The sequence below is a fragment of the Salmo trutta genome, chromosome 30 (genome assembly GCF_901001165.1).
Source record: "Salmo trutta chromosome 30, fSalTru1.1, whole genome shotgun sequence".
NCBI classification, from domain to species: domain Eukaryota; kingdom Metazoa; phylum Chordata; class Actinopteri; order Salmoniformes; family Salmonidae; genus Salmo; species Salmo trutta.
In genome coordinates this window covers 16621043-16639235 of record NC_042986.1, presented here as the reverse complement: position 1 = coordinate 16639235, position 18193 = coordinate 16621043, and the positions used below count along the sequence as shown (strand labels likewise).

The 18193-nt window shown below is 41.7% G+C and overlaps 1 protein-coding gene across 3 annotated transcripts in view; it reads right to left on the bottom strand.

Annotated features, from left to right (window-relative positions):
- Positions 1-18193, bottom strand: part of LOC115168128 (synaptotagmin-2) — a 79489-nt gene that overhangs the window by 47256 nt on the left and 14040 nt on the right. Inside the window, exons 1-3 of one of the 3 annotated variants that reach the window (XM_029723084.1) lie at positions 10442-10507; positions 10061-10087; positions 9889-9965 (exon numbers count right to left, since the gene is read on the bottom strand). The exons of the other annotated variants lie outside the window; for them this stretch is intronic. The gene's annotated coding sequence lies outside the window, so the exon portion shown is untranslated. Of the gene's footprint in view, positions 1-9888; positions 9966-10060; positions 10088-10441; positions 10508-18193 lie in introns of those variants that run through there. 3 annotated transcript variants of the gene reach the window in all.

The following is an 18193-nucleotide window of genomic DNA, read 5'->3' as shown; positions in this document are numbered from 1 at the left end:
TATTTATTATGGATCCCCATTAGCTGCTGTCAAAGCAGCAGCTGCTCTTCTTGGGGTCCAGCAAAATTAAGGCAGTTTATACAATTTTAAAAACATTACAATACATTCACAGATTTCACAACACACTGTGTGCCCTCAGGCCCCTACTCCACCACTACCACATATCTACAGTACTAAATCCATATGTATGTATAGTGCGTATGTTATCATGTGTTGTGTTGTGTTGTGTTGTGTTCTGTGTGTGTGTGTGTGTGTATGCATGTGTCTATGCCAATGTTTGTGTTGCTTCACAGTCCCCGCTGCTCCATAAGGTGTTTTTTAATTTGTTTTTTAAATCAAATTTTACTACTTGCGTCAGTTACTTGATGTATAGAGTTCCATGTAGTCATGGCTCTATGTAGTACTGTGTGCCTCCCATAGTCTGTTCTGGACTTGGGGACTGTGAAGAGACCTCTTGTGGCATGTCTTGTGGGGTATACATGGGTGTCCAAGCTGTGTGCCAGTAGTTTAGACAGACAGCTCGGTGCCTTCAACATGTCAATACCTCTCATAAATAACAGTAGTGATGAAGACAATCTCTCCTCCACTCTCAGCCAGGAGAGATTGACATGCATATTATTAATATTAGCTCTCTGTGTACATCCAAGGGCCAGCCGTGCTGCCCTGTCCTGAGCCAATTGCAATTTTCCTAAGTCCTTTTTTGTGGCACCTGACCACACAACTGAACAGTAGCGAAGGTGCGACAAAACTAGGGCCTGTAGGACCTGCCTTGTTGATAGTTTTGTTAAGAAGGCAGAGCATCGCTTTAGTATCTCCCCATCTTAGCTACTGTTGCATCAATATGTTTTGACCATGACAGTTTATTACAATCTAGGGTTACTCCAAGCAATTTAGTCATCTCAACACATGATTTATTTCAAGATTTAGTTAAGGTTTAGTGAGTGTTTTGTTCCAAATACAATGCTTTTATTTTTAGAAATATTTAGGGCTAACTTATTCCTTGCCACCTACTCTGAAACTAACTGCAGCTCTTTGTTGAGTGTTGCAGTCATTTCAGTCGCTGTAGTAGCTGACGTGTATAGTGTTGAGTCATCCGCATACATGGACAATCTGTCACTGCAGTGATAGTATCAAGAACAAGATGGCCAGTCGTCATATACTAGTGTAATATCCAAATCAAAAACCTTTCAGAATATGATGTCACAAATGTATGAGTGAAGCAGCTAGCCCAGCCCCAGTCTGCAGTGTGCTGCTGCTGACAGAGAGAGTTTATGGGTTGTAGACGACTGCTCAGGACTCCAGGTTCCAGTACAGTGAGTTATGACTGAGCTACACAGTCCTCCTTCTACACCAGGCCCATGGTGGTGCCGCAGCCGCCTGTGAAACTGTCTGAGCTCTGAGGTGTTTATGGCTAGCTGCAGGTGCTGAGTGACAGAGAGGTAAAGAACATTTCCTACCATTAGCTCACTGCTCAGGCCAGACCATACTCAGACCTCTAGCTAAAAGGCAACAATCATTATTTCACAGAAAAGATGGGCTGCAGCAGAGCAAAGTAAAGAGAGAAGATGTGTGGAGCTGATGTATTCTCTCTCTCATAAAAACATTACAATATTACCCATTGGCCAATGTTACCGCGAATGCTTGCAGCTACTATCACCTTGATGACATTACGGTAGTTGTTGGTCCACAACAGATCTTGGCAAAATCAATCCTAATGTGGCAGATCTGTGAGACAATCACTTCAAAGGGGATTGCTTTCTCATTCTTTCCCACTGAGGATAATTGGATCGGTCCCTTCTATTTGTAGCCTCTGGGGAAGACAGTAACCCAGAGAAAAACAAGCAGCGATGGGCCTGAGCCTGAGATTGTCTTTAATTGGTTATTGGTAAACAGGACAATTTCACTTTGCTTTGGTTGCTGGATGCCTCCAGAGGATTTAACCACCATTTAGAGGTGAACTCCCAGAGCCCAAGCCAGAGATGAGGAAGGATTTACTTTTAATGAACTGTCAAAATAGGAGTAATACTTCTCTTTGATCTTTAGAGTTGGCCAACATAGTTTTCTTAATGTCAAAACGGAGTTATGTTCAATACTAATCCAGTTACGCCAGGGAACTGTATGAATCATATCTCACCATATAGAATTCCATCGTCGAACACGATTGCCGTTTCCTTTAATTTAAAGGTTAGTCGAGGCAAGGGAAATAGACTAGCATTCTAATTTATTTGCTGTGTAGAAATGGTGACGGCTGTACTGTGATTACTACATGGAGCTGTAATACGTCATACATAACATCACTACATCTGTGTTCTGAATCAGCAGCCTACTGTGTAATCACTTATCACTCCAATACTACATCATATCATTTTTCCGTTTCTCCCTGACTGAACACTGTGTCAGAGAGGGGGAACATACCAGCAAAACAGCTGAAAATGTCACTCACCATCAAAGTATACAGAGCCTTTCTATTCTTTAACAAGATTATTGTGCAGCAGCAGAGACAGCCCCTTGCATCGCTGAGCCCCTCAGCATCCCCCATGTTCCTCCTAACTAACCCTCTCTCTCCCCCTCACAGACATGTGACTCTCCACGACTACACTGTTTCCACACAAACCAGGAGGGTGAATTCATACGGGGCAGTGGTGGCTTAGAAGAGATATTTAAGGCTCTCAGCTGCCCCCAAGCTCTCTGGAGCATTGAACACGGGGAGATGTGTCTGTGCATGTGTGTATATGTGAGAGAGAGTTTGTGTGTAGTGGAGCGTTGTACACTGGAGAGATCTGGCCCAAATGTAATCCCTCTATTGTGATGTGGATGGTTGTAGTAGAAGAAAGGGCTGTGGCTGCCTGCTGCAATGCAGGGGTTTAACATGGAGATATGAACACATTTCAGTAACATGCCTACACATATTCACTCAGTGGCTAGTTTATTAGGTACACCCATCTAGTACCGGGTCGGAATCCTTTTTGTCTCCAGACCAGCCTGAATTCTTCGGGGAATGGATTCTACAAGGTGTCGGAAACGTTTGTTGCTCAATTGGTATCAAGGGACCTAATGTGTACCAGGAAAACATTCCCCACACCAGTACACCACCCCTACCAGCCTGTAACATTGACACCAGGCAGGATGGGTCCATGGACTCATGCTGCTTACACCAAATCCTGACTCTGCCATCAGCATGACACAACAGGAACCGGGATTGGTCGGACCAGGCAATGTTTTTCTACTCCTTAATTGTCCAGTGTTGGTGATCGCGTGGCCACTGGAACCACTTCTTCTTGTTTTAGCTGATAGGAGTGGAACCCAGTGTGGTCGTCTACTGCAATATCCCATCCATGACAAGGATCGACGAGTTGTGTGGTCCGAGTTGCCGTACAGCACACCACTGTTGTACTGCGTCATTATTTGTCTGTTTGTGGCCCGCCCATTAGCTTGCACGATTCTTGCCATTCTCCTTCGACCTCTCTCATCAACTAGCTGTTTTTGCCTACAGAACTGCTGCTGACTGGATGCTTTTTGTTTGTCGCACCATTCTCGGTAAACCCTAGAAACTGTCATGTCTGAAAAGCCCAGGAGGGTGGTTGTTTCTGAGATACTAGATCCATCTCGCCTGGCACCGACAATCATACCATGCTCAAAGTTGCTTAGGTCACTCATATTGCATATTCTAACATTCAATCAAACAGTAACTGGATGCCTCGATGCCTGTCTGCCTGCTTTATACAGCAAGCCACGGCCACGTGACTCACTGTCTGAGGAGCAATCCATTTACGTGAACAGGGTGGTGTACCTAATAAACTGACCACAGAGTGTAGAACTGGAAGCCTTGCACAGACTCAGCACTGTGCTTCAGTTTTGCACACAGCAATTCCTATCATTTGAATGCTTCAGATAATTATTCAATGCTCTCTTAGGGTCCCCCCTGCATATAAAATAAAAAGCCATTTGGGCCAGGCTAGGTTCATTCACAGAGGTAAGTGTTTTCCCAGGTTTATATCCTGTAGAAGACCGCAGCATGACACCCCAACGTGCAGATGCAGGCCCATTTTATAGAGAAGTCTGCTCCAGGAAAAGTATTAGTAAGACGGCAGATAGGCCAGGGAATTGAAGCTTGCAGTGCTGCGAGGAGAGAGTCAGCCGCTTAGATAACAGCTGACAAAAGAGTTGTAAACAAAGGAAAGAAGGGGTTGAGAGAGCAAATAAGGAGGGACGAGAGAGGGATAAATAAAAAATGATGTTGACTGTGTGTGGCTGGTTAATCTTTCTCTCCTTTTACATTATTCCATATCAGGCTTCCCAGTTGGCATCATGGTACAGTATAAATAAAGTGTGGTAGAGTAGAAAAATATGTGGTCTGAATAAAAATAGGATATAAAGGATTATGTATACTTGTCAATCAACTCTAACAGTGCATTTTCATAATTTTGTGACTGCAGTAGTCAACAGTACGTCCTGTGTATTTGTTCCACCAGAGTTTTTTCATTGGTTTATCCTAATATTCAAAATTACCTTTGAAAATCCGCACCTAGGCATACATGCACTACATGAACAAATTGCCCATCGAACATCTCATTCCAAATTCATTGGCATTAATATGGAGTTGGTCCTCCCTTTGCTGCTATAACAGCCTCCACTCTTCGGGAAGGCTTTCCACTAGATGTTGGAACATTACTGCGGGGACTTGCTTCCATTTAGCCACAAGAGCATTAGTGCGATCGGGCACCGGTGTTGGGGGATTAGGCCTGGCTCGCAGTCGACGTTACAATTCATCCCAAAGGTGTTCAATGGGGTTGAGGTCAGGGCTCTGTGCAGGCCTGTCAAGTTCTTCCACACCAATCTCAACAAAACATTTCTGTATGGACCTCGCTTTGTGCATGTGTACAGGGGCATTGTCGTGCTGAAACAGGAAAGGGACTTCACCAAACTGTTGCCACAAAGTTATAAGCACAGAATCATCGAGAATGTCTTTGTATAATGTAGCATTAAGACCTCCCTTCACTGGAACTAAGGGGCCTAGCCTGAACCATGATAAACAGCCGCACATCATTATTCCTCCTCCCGCAAACTTTACAGTTGTCACTATGCTTTGGGGCAGGTAGTGTTCTCCTGGCATCCGCCAAACCCACAGTCTTCCGACGGACTGTGAGATGATGAAGCATGATTCATCACTCCAGAGTGTTTGGAACTGGGTAGTGAGTGTTGCAACCAAGGACAGACGATTTCTATGCATTACACGCTTCAGCACTTGGCCGGTCCCATTCTGTGAGCTTGTGTGGCCTACCACTATGCGGCTGAGCTGTTGTTGCTCCTAGACGTTTCCACTTCACAATAACAGCACTTACAGTTGACCAGGGCAGCTCTAGCATGGCCGAAATTTGATGAACTGACTTGTTGGAAAGTTGGCATCCTATGACGGTGCCACTTTGAAAGTCACTGAGCTCTTCAGCAAGGCCATTCTACTGCCAATGTTTGTCTATGGAGATTGCATGGCTGTGTGCTCGATGTTATACACCTGTCATCAACAGGCATGGCTGAAATAACCAAATCCACTAATTTGAAGGGGTGTCCCCATACTTTTGTATATATAGTGTATTTTCCCTCTTATCTAATCAGGATATAAATGGACACTTACTGTACTAAACAGAGGTTTCTGTGAGCTGCTGTGTTGATCCATAGAGTTACCCAGAGTGGGAGGGAGGTGAGGGGATGATGGTTGTTGTGTAGGCTAAGCTACAGTACATGACAGATTGCTGACAGTGGGTGTCTTTCACCATCAGCAGAAACAACCCTACATAATGACACTCTGGCTCCAATCTTTACACTGCTGATATAGGCAGTACAGAACAGTACAGCGAGGAGGGGGAATACCACACAGTCAATCAAATCAGATACACTGACTGCTTGCTGCAGCCCAATTCAGTGAGCATACTGACCGTATAGCTTGACTCCTATCATGAGCTTACAAACTCCTCAACTGAGTTAATTTCAACTGTGAAATGATTCAAAGAGCTAGCCTATTACGAAGTTAACGATGCATGTTAAAATATTCATGGAGTGTAATGATTAAAGATTGGATATTTAATGTGTTTTATAAAGAGCAATTAATAAACTATTCTCTTTTTCTATTCTCTTTTTCTCACACACAGTGTTCATCTCTGTGTATGATGAATCATCAGAAACTAGGAGAATCTCTTGACCTTGAGCTAAGTTTATTCTCTCCCGTCCTTCTAAACTGTCAACCCTCCCAGTTTATCAGTAAGAATGCAGAGACCACAACGCCATGACAGGGAATCAAGGACCGTGTGCTCTACAACAGAGGTTCAGTGATTTAAAATGGCTTCTACTTCAAACCCTAATGCCTGCAATCACAATGCCTGCATCATCTGAAACCCCTTTGTTTTGTTTTATGTATACATCACTTTTTGTTCAAGTTCAACACTTGTGAAATGTGATAATCGGTTTTATTCTTCTTTGAACAAAATGCAATTTTTCACCAAGCAGCAGGCCATAAATCTTTGGTGGATGGAGGGCAGCGGTGGCAGCCTGCAGGCCTCCCTCTAGTCTTGCTACCTGGCTTCTTCAGTGGGAGACAAGGAAGGCTGTGCTTATGTACAGAAATAAGGCCATCCATCACCCAGTGCCAGAGAAACAAACAGTCAGCTGCAGACTGGGATAAATGAGCACACTGTTTAAGATTAATTACTCCCCTCTGTGGTGGCTGCCAACTAATGTACCAGAACACTCCAAATCTGTAGTCAATATAAAAACAAATGATGATGATGAAAAAAATCACACAAATATAGAGAATGTCTTGTTTTTCATGATGATTAATAGATCAATATGCTTTCTTTTTAAGCTACAGTATGTCTATAACAAGAGGAACTGAAACCCTCCAGACTCAAATACTATGAAGTCATAGAGGCAACATAAAAGCACCCGAAAGCAACAACCAACTGACAAGGGGACTTATAAAGTCCCAGAAATGTCAAGTAAGTTGTAGTAATGTTGTACTCTGTGAGCTGCTATACTACTTTGCCAGCAATATAAACCCCATTACAAGTACCAAGTCCTTCTATATCCAGAGCTTGATGGAATGAAACCCACCATCAAGAGCCTGCTGGTCTGTATCCTGGCGTTACCAATCTGGCCACTAGGGGGTTCAGTTTCTGCCTGACCCTGTTATTGAGTGGTCAGTGAGTTAGTGTAGGTCATGAGATAGACAAGCTGTCTGTGTCTGCTCACGGGGATCATTCACATTCACACTCTCTGTGAACCAAATCTAGGAAACCGGCGCCAGCGGTCAAAAATAAAACTCTGCTTCCCTCTGTCTGAAAACCAGGTCGACCTCAGAAAACCGTCTAGTCACGCAACCTAAAGAGGGAGGAGGACATAATGATTTTGCAATTAAGACATGTCTGGCATGTAAAACGGACGACAGTCCTCAGACAAAACAAACCAGGCAATTTACTTAGAATCTGGCCTGACGCATCTCCTTGAATAGCAAAGTAAGGTTTGAGACAGTGGTAATGTCCGAATATCCATACTTGCGTCCTAAATAGTAGGCCGTTTGAGTATGCGAAAAAATTAAGTTGAATAGTATTCGACATTTCGAAAATCTAGTATACTTTAAATGCCCGGATATCATGCTCATTTCGGCTCTGACAACAGCTGATCAATTACAAGATATGTGGGTGCGCAACCGAAATCAACGAATAGCGGGAAACAACGCAATCACGTATGACACATTCTCAGTACACGAACATATGTTTAATAGTATGCAACATTTAGATAATCGAGTATGGTTTAAATGCCAGGATGTATACTAATTTTGGCTCTTCATCACAATGCAGTGGAAGAGGTGGGCTGCAAGTGGTAGCCCTAGTTCTTTTCAAATAGCCAAAAACAAATCTAGACCACTTAATTGGGAAGATGCCCGGAGCTTCTGCGGTGGTGTTCAAATGTAGGCGAAGTAGTTTTTGTTCTCCTTAAAATGATCACGAGTATTGCATCGAAGGCTACATCTTTGAAAACATAAGTATATATTTTTTTAAGTACAAAATGTTTACCCAAAGTGGATTTTCGTTTTCTCACTGAAAAGTTGTTTTTATTATTTTGGTCATCAGAGCTTTTAAACTAAATACTAAACCATCTTTTGATTTCTGAATGTGTTGTTACCAGGGACTCGGGATGTGGCTGCGTTATTGATGTCATGTTAATCAGGCCTTTTGATTTGAACGGATTGTTTTATTTTTGTAGGCTAGGCTACCTAATCAATTATTACATTTTTGGATCAAGCCTTAGCAGTCATTCTGATCTCGTTCCCAATGATCAGTGCTATAGTTTACTAAGCTATGTTGCTGCCCAGCGGTTCTGAATTTGCGATGCACCCGACTGTCCACGTTTTTCTGTGCAAGGCTTCTGATTTGAACATTTCAAAAGTTTCGGTGTGTGTACTAAGCAATTTGATTACATTTATATACAGCGCATTCGGAAAGAAAAAATACCTTTTTCACATTTTGTTAGGTTACAGCCTTATTCTAAAATGGATTAAATAAAATGTTTTACTCATCAATCTACACACAATACCCCATAATGCCAAATCGAAAACAGGTTTTTATAATTTTTTGCAAATGGGTATCCTTCTGGAAGGTTCTCCCATCTCCATAGAGGAACTCCGGAGTTCTGTTAGAGTGGCCATCGGGTTCTTGATCACCTCCTTGACCAAGGCCCTTCACTCCAATTGCTCAGTTTGGACGGGCGGCCAGCTCTAAGAAGAGTCTTGGTGGTTCCAAACTGAATGATAGCGGCCACTGTGTTCTTGGGGACGACCTTCAATGCTGCAAAAATGTTTTGGTACCCTTCCCCAGATCTGTGCCTTGACACAATCCTGTCTCGGAGCTCTAAAGGCAATTCCTTCAACCTCATGGCTTGGTTTTAGCGCAGACATGCACGGTCAACTGTGGGACCTTAAAAACAGGTGTGTGCCTTTTCAAATCATGTCCAATCAATAGAATTTATCCCAGGTGGACTCCAATCAAGTTGTAGAAACATCTTAAGGATGATCAATGGAAACAGGATGCACCTGAGCTCAATTTCGAGTCTCATAGCATAGGGTCTGAATACTTACAGTATGTAAATAAGGTATTTCAGTAAAAAAATAAAAATAAATTGCAAACATTTCTAAAAACCTGTTTTCGCTTTGTCATTATGGGGTATTGTGTGTAGATTGCTGAGGAAAAACATTTTATTTAATCAATTTTAGAATAAGGCTGTAATGTACCAAAATGTGGACAAAGGGAAGGGGTCTGAATATTTTCTGAATGCACTGTATACCTCCGTTCATATTCTATTCAGAGTTTAGAGAAATTAATCAAATTGAAAATTAGCTATTATCAGGCTGGTTAATGCGATGCATGTCTGTTGAATTTGGAAAAATCCATCTGCACTCAGCTGAGCCCCACCTAATCAGCCAATCAGGACCCACTACTGCGTTGCGGCTGTGGCATACTGCATACTTTTTACTAAACAGTACCTGCTAAATGTTTAAGTATGTAATAAGCTAGTTTTGGTATTCGGACACAACCAATAATATGCAGCTTGGAGGAGGACTGCAGCCAGTGACTCAGCAGGGTTCTCCCAAGGTCACTTGTGTTTATATCAGCCCACAGTAATGGCGTCTCATTTGGAGCCTATTATGCTGACACCTGATGTGGGCACAAAGTACTAAAACGTATGACTCCTTCTAGTGTTAGAAAAACTGTTTTGACTCTTGGACAAATGACTTTTCTAAGCACCACTTGAGAGATTACAATAAGCACTTATCCTGAAGTGCCAGGACATAGAGAAGGTATTGTTTTTTTCAAGGTACTTTTTCCAAGTAGCTGTTACCATTTGCAGGACTTCTAAGTGTTTCGATGGTGTCTTCTAGGGCTCAGTGTCTCGTTCTGTGATGTGAATGCTTTGACCTGAGAGCATAGTGATAATTAACTGTGAGATCAATTGTAAAGTAGAAGGGAGTCATTTTCAATTAATCTCATTACAAACCAAATTAAGCACTGACCTTCCAAGCATACCAGCACAGGGAAGACTAGAGGAAAGGCAAGAACAAGTACTTTAACACACTCACTTATAATTAAAATTACAACTGTCATTGTTATCTTTCAAGGGCCTTTCCTGCCATTATAAAATTGTTTCCTGATTGTCATTTTAAATCAGAATCTTAGGAGTATTATCTGGTGATTAGAATCAAAGCGGCATCAGCATCTGGTTCTTTTTATTTTCACTTTATTGTAATGTCCATGAACAGTGTAAACAGTATCAATGACACTGAGATCAACTGAATGCTTCCACAAGGGACATAACATAGTATATTTATGACACCTATATAGTAGCAGTGGCTGGTGATCAGGGGCTGGTCATAAGTTCCATATAGTACCCTTACCTCAGTAGAGCTCGTAGAGCTCAGTGGTGTGGCATGGATGAATACCCCTCTGAGATCTCGTCAGACACCAGGCTCCACACTGTCTAGGTTCAATAATAGGTTATGTGACAAAACTCCCTTGGTGATGGTTGGAGGAGAATAAGGTGGGTGTATTGTCTCGGTTCAATTACTCAAACACATAACTGAAAATGTAATCGTAATTGACAACACTTCATATGGCACAGCTGGTTACTGTAGAAATGAGACGTGTATTTTATTCTACTTGAAAACAGCTATACATTTGCAGTCATTTTTCTGTCACACACTGGTAGGTACACTTCAGGCATTCTTCCTTTTCTTTTTCTCTCTCTCGCTCTCACACACACAGTGTACACACACACACACACACACACTACTCACACACACACAGTACACACACACACACACACACACACACACACACACACACACACACACACACTACTCACACACACACAGTACACACACACACACACACACAGTGTACACACACACACACACACACACAGTGTACACACACACACACACACACACACACACACACACACACACACACACACACACACTACTCACACACACACACAGTACACACACACACACACACACACACACACACACTACTCACACACACACAGTACACACACACACACAGTGTACACACACACACACACACACACACACACACACTACTCACACACACACAGTACACACACACACACACACACACACACACACTACTCACACACACACAGTACACACACAGTACACACACAGGTCAAAGATGTTCCTGCAGCCAGACATAGGGGTATTACCGCTGGGCCTCACCCAGTGTTGTAATCTTGGTGCTGCATCAACAATCGATGAGCTGAGGGCAGAGGGAGAGAAGACAAGACCAATCGATGCCCAGTTAGGAGCCTTGTGGTAATTGCGGAGTTATCAGTTTCCAGCAGCGAACTGTTGTTAACTTTACGGTACACAGATTGGATGACCCTTTCAGAAACACCCTTGAAAATGGTTGATTCCTAGATGGATAGATCAAGTCCTTGTCCTCTCTCATTGTCCAAAATGGTTGGCTTCTGTGTGACACATTTTGTTGTTATTGGGCAGTTTGTATCATGTAATTACAACATTAAAAACTCTCTGTATTACTTAATAATAATTTGGTAATAATTATATTTGTTCTATTATATGTACAGGTGTGTATTAATACGCATGTGTGAATTGGAAACGTGTTTTTTTGCATATCCCAACTCTTCCTGAGACACCCTCAAAGAGTGGGGTCACGGCCAGGGTCAGCCATTATCAACGGCGAACCTGGAACAATAAGGGTTAAGTGCCTTACTGAAGGGCACATCAAAAGATTTGTCACTTTGTTGGCTTGGGGATTCGAACTAGCAACCTTTTGGTTAATGGCCCAACACTCTAACCGCTAGGCTACCTGCCACCCATGATAAGAGACAGTAAATTATGAAATACTTACCTACATATCTTCTCAGAACGATACAGATGTTCTGTCCTGTTATCATGAAGTATGGGTATTACTTCAACTAGAGGTTATGTTGAGGAGGGACTCTTTGGTGGGGAGAAGAATCTATACGTTTACAAGTTTAGTGACTTTTTCCAATGCATATACTATTCCGTTAATGATGTTGAAAGTATTCTACAGGATGGTTGTAAATGATAGTAGATTGTGTAGCATGAACACTCAATCCACTACAACCATTATGGGAAGATCAATGTAACGGATAGAGCGTTGACTCAATCAACATACATGTGCTCCATTCAGCCGATGTTTCTCAGCTCCCTTTTACAGTCAAAAACACCATGTCAACAAGTTAACAGGGCTAACCATGAACCACAGTGATCAAATCATAAGGATGGGGGGGTTGGAAACATCTCAGAATATGTGCAAAAAAACCTCTCCTCTGCTTTGACGAGCAGGCCAAGCCCATACAGTAAATACAACTGGCAGTATGTTATTAATTATTCAGGAGGAAAACCTATTGTGAAATGCTTGCAAAAATACAGCACCCAAGGCTGTGGTAAATCTGTGTACAGCATACCATCTGCTACCTGTCAAAGCTAACGGTCGCTGTGGGCACAGCAGCACTGAAGAAACATTGATCACAGATACAGTTTATGCCCATTGTGAATCAGAAAGCAGAGAGGAGCACTGTACCTCAAAAACTACTTGTGTCGGAAAAGCAAGGGTCTATCCTGACAGGAAGTCAAAATGAGTAATGTGCCATTCAGTTCATTCAGACTTGTTGGTTGGAAGTGTGAATGTGTATCCATGTGGGCATGGGTGACCAATTCTGGGTGTTTGCACACGTAAGGGTGTTTGCACACCTAAAGGCCACTAGCCCACTGAGCTAAATGCCTATGTATTAGTATAGGGAGCTATCACACATCTTAAGATCTCAGACAAGGTTATTTAGCATCATGCCGTGACATTGTCCTCCTGAGATTTCAAGGCACTGGGTAGCGTTGTGGATATTGAATCCCGAACAGCGTGGTACATACTTTATTGGTGTACAGAATATGAGGTTTGTAAAACAAATCTACTTCAACTCATGTAGAAATATGGCCAACGAGCCACCCAGAGGAAACATTCATCTTGACAGTTATTCAAGACCCACCTGCCTCAAAACTCATAAAATATTCAGGCTTAATATACAGGCAAAGGTGAGTTTCCCTGGTCCACAAATCCTGTATCTTTCCTGTAGGGTTACTGAGTTCTTATCCAGAGCTTAGCTTCCAGCCTCCATTTTAGTGACAGAAGGAACAAAATGTCCTCAGTTAAGACTTGAATAATAGTTTACCTCAAGGCCCGTAATGCTGGGATCCTGTTAAGCTCTGCCTAAGGGCAGACAAACACATGATTAAGTTCAGGATGTTATTTATGAAAAAATGTAAGAATAATATCAGGTCATACTTCATTGTCTGCAAAGGGTAAAAAAATAAAGCAGCACATTGCCGACCACCCAGGTTAAAATCAAGATGATATGGTGAGATCCAAGGTAGAACTGAATGTTCACACATACAAGGATGGGGGTTTCAGCCCTTTGCTTTGGTTAAAACATCCTTAGTCAAAGGTCTGCAATTACCTGATTCCCATGAGTTGAAATCATTCTAATGTATTTAGATAAGAGGAACTGCTCAGACTCCGACTGAATACTGACTGAAACTATGTGCCCTCAAGGGTTTTAAATCATTGATAACTATGATAAATTTACTGTTTTCAAAGCTCAACCAATTTTATGAATGATTTGCCTCTGGAAGGTTGGCTGGATTCAATAGTTATTTCAAACATTAAGAAGAACATACTCAGAATTCATAATTCAAAATATCAATATTGACCTCTGCCTTGTGAATGAAGTTAATGTTCACAGGCTCTTTTCTAAGTAGGCATCAACTTTTAACCATTGTTAACTGGTAGGGCTTGAAGAAGGCTTAGTTAGTGAGCATTAATATGTCCTGAAATGCCAAATATGTCAAAAGAACACAGTCAGGGACAGCTTTCATTATGATGATGATGTGCAATTGAGACTGTCATACTCAATGCTGTCTATTGTCATTCACTTGGGCAGGAGAATGACTGATCTAACAACTGATCTAATCATTGGTATACAACACTCTGTTGTTGGCATTTCATGACCTTTCTACCGCTGCATTAGAATACATGTAGACCTGAAGTAATACTAGGGCAGCAGCACACAGAGAATAGATAAGGAGAAAATGTCAATTCCCCTGGGCATACAATGCCTTCAGAAAGTATTCACACCCCTTGATTTTTTCCACATTTTGTGGATTTAATTGTCATTTTTTTGTTGATGATCTACACAAAATACTCTGTAATGTCAAAGTAGAAGAAAAACTAACATTTGTAAAGTATTAATGAACAAAATAAAACACCAATATATCTTGTTTAGATAAATATTCAACACCCTGAGTCAATACATGTTAGACTTATATTTGCAATTCTTGAAGCTCTGTCAAATTGGTTGACAACCATTTTCAGGTCTTGCCATACATTTTCAAGCAGATTTGAGTCAAAAGTGTAACTCAGCCACCACAGTGTATATATTTGGCCTTGTGTTTTAGGTTATTGTCCCGCTGAAAGATGAATTTATCTCCCAGCGTATATTTGGCCTTGTCTTTTTGGTTATTGTCCCGCTGAAAGGTGAATTTATCTCCCAGTGTCTGGTGGAAAGCAGCCTGAACCATTTTTTCCTCTAGGATTTTGCATGTGCTTAGCAACTTTAAAAAATTGTTTATCTCCCCAGTACTAAAAGATTACAAGCATACCCATAACTAGGGGTGCAACTTTCACATGTCCCCCCCACATTATATTTCTTCCCCCATTTTATTATTGGAATGTGATACAAAACAATGCTCCGGTGTGCTTTAGGACAATGCAGACGCCTCCGAGCGTTCGGGTAGGCTGTTTGGAGTGTTTATCCGACTGGATATCCGACTGTCCCCCCCACTTCTAAAATCAAGGTTGTGCCCCTGCCCAAAACATGATTGAGACATGCAGCTTGAAAATATGGAGAGTGGTACTCAGTAATGCGTTGTATTGGATTTGCCCCAAACATAACATTTTGTATTCAGGACAAAAAGTGAATTGCTTTGCCAAATTATTTTTGCCAGTACTACTTTTGTGACTTGTTGCAAACAGGATGCATTTTTTTTAAATGTTTTACTTGGTACAGGCTTCTTTCTTTTCACTCTGTCAATTAGGTTAGTATTGTGGAGTAACTACAATGTTGTTGATCCATCAGCTTTTCATTTTTTATTAATTTGTAAAAATGTCTAAAAACATAATTCACTTTGACATAATGGGATATTGTGTGTAGGCCAGTGATGAAAAAATCTCAATTGAATCCATTATAAATTCAGGCTGTAATATCAAAATGTGGAAAACGTGAAGGGGTGTGAATACTTTCTGTAGGCACTGTAAGTACGATGTAATTGTGCTGCTATGCAGCTTTACTGTCCTATTCTTCAGGGACTTGACATCCATGAGGTGAAACTGAAAGTCAATATCTAGAACAGAAATGCATATTGCATACAGTGAAATGTGTACAAAATATTAATGTAGGTGTATGTGCCGCCGAATGGATGCTTGTTTTAAGCGTGGCAGAAGAAAAAAAAATCATCACACACACACACACACACACACACACACACACACACACACACACACACACACACAGAGAGAGAGAGAGAAACAGATACACAGGCAATGACAAACACATGCATACAGCTAAATCACCAAAATATTGTCTCAGGCCCCAGTGGATTAGTGGCAGCTGGCCAGTAATAAAAAGGTGGATTCTGGGCTTGAAGCACCAAACATAGCTACTGTATAAATCTGAGTTAACTAGACTGAACACTGTGGGATAGAAACAACCAGCTTCTCCAAATGGCCAATGGGGAGGTGAGAGAGGCTTCGTTGCCTAATCAAATTTGTCTCTATCTCCTGTTCTCTGTCCTCCTGCTTGCTTTGTGTCATACTATTTCCAGCCGCCTTGATAAGAAATTAAAGCAGCGCTGCATTTTTAAATGGCAGAAAGCGGCAGAGAGGAATTGAGCTATTCATGGCTATACGATTTCATAGGGAAATGCAATCAAAATAGAGACCAATCAAATGAATCCCAGCTCTTTCTTGTTATAACAGGAATATTAATATGATACACACCAATGGGTTGTTCTTAATGTTAACCATGTCAATTCGGGACTCTCTCCACAATTTTACACCCTGTTGTTGCCTTGGTGCAGAATATTCATCTCACTGGCTAGTCCTGCTTTATAGAACCATAGAAAGCAATGTATCGCTCACTGCTCAGCGATCTAAGCAGATGACAAATCAACAGAGCAAGAAAAAGTGTGATGGGAAGAAAGCGGGACATCAATTACGTGGGAGGGGAAGAGTTGTTGACCGCTACCTTAAAAGCAATTCAGCCTCGTAAGAATCACAAGGTTGCCTTCCTACCCCAACAGTTACATCAGTCCTATCACACACACAGTCTACAACACAGTGTCATGCACAGTAATATCACACGGATTCGGAGTACGAAACAGCTCACAGCTTGAATCGTCATCATTTCATAAAGGAGTGAGACAGCCCGAATGAATCATTTACCTTGCTTTCTTAACTGTCCACCATCATGTCTGTAAGGGTTTCCTTCACAAACCAGAGGGATGAGGAAAGATCAAACCTGACTTGAAAGACCTTGTTAGGGATATGTAAGAATGGAGCAAGGAGCCACTAACACCCTTTTCCTCAACAAATGACAGCCCTGCAGCCTGTGGATGGACCGTTTATGACAGTCAGTCAGGGTTGCTGTTAGGGAACTTCAAGAACAGTGGCAAAGGTTTGACACTACAGGCCTTCCTCCCTTCCCTCATTCTCATGCAGCAACATCGTTTGGACAATGTACAGGTGGATCAACAGACTGTAGTTCTTGAGTCTACCTGGTGTGTTATGCTTTTTAGTAGTGTAAATGGATAATTGTACTCGGACCACATTTTCAGTATAAATGCTAATATACTTTTGTTGACAATGGGATATGGTTGCTTTGAGAGCTAGCTATCAATGATATAATAACTTAAACCTGCGATGCAATGTGCTCTATTTCCTCCTCAGTGAGCAGGTGAATGCATGTCCGTGGGAAGATGTTTTGGGGTGGGAGTACTGTCGACGTGGTGCCGCAGCACCCCTACTTCCCGCGGCTATGAGTGAATGTGTTTGTTCATGATAAGAACAAGGCTATGGAACACGGTCAGAGATTGTTATACACCTTGTATGAATTGCTGCAGGTCTTAAAATGGTGCTTGGTACAAATTGGATAGTACAACACGACAGAGTGGTCTCCTCTTTTGTTCCCTCACTCTATTTAACACATCTATTTTTACATTCTGAGCAGAAGTCAGAAATTACACTACACAACTCCTCTAAACTGCGAAGGACTCAGAGACATGCTGCAATAAACACAACACTCGGGCTCAATAAACAACTTGACACAAAGTACAGGAAATGATACCAAAGCATTATCCATCATCGTATTCAATGGTAAATATGTACCAGGCATTGACAAATATGATTACAGTGACCATAAGAAGGACAATATGCCAGTACAAACTTACAATTGGCTTATGTCTTCAGAAAGCTCTTCACAAAATTGTTTAAAGATTACGAGAATGAGGAGAGTGTGATTAATTTAAGCCAATATTGTATGTTAAATATGATAGGATTGGATGTATTGGAAGAGAAGGGCTGGGTGCCTTAGAGCCTGACCAATTTGTTGTCAGGACTGGAGAAATCTAAACGCCTCTGCAAGCAGCTTGGAATTTAATTGAAAAGCCCATGGAGCAGGACACACAAAAACCATGTCACAAAACCATGTCATAAATAACTATATTCTCTTTTATACTGTACTTTCACTGAGCAGTCCAAGGTTGGCTAACTGAACAAAAACTGATTTATTCTATTTGGGACTTGAGAGTCCCACAATATGACAGATTCACCCAATTGATTGCCTTGCTTGCAGAGTAATAGGCCTGCCTTCTTAACAATATGGTGGGACTCACAATTCAAGTTGTCTTAGGAGTATAAATGAACTTCACCCCCGTATCTCATTCAATAGTCGTATTTCTTTAGGGGTGGCATCTGCACAATGGCCAGAGAGGGGAAGGTCACACAACACCTCTCTCTTCTAATCTAAACAA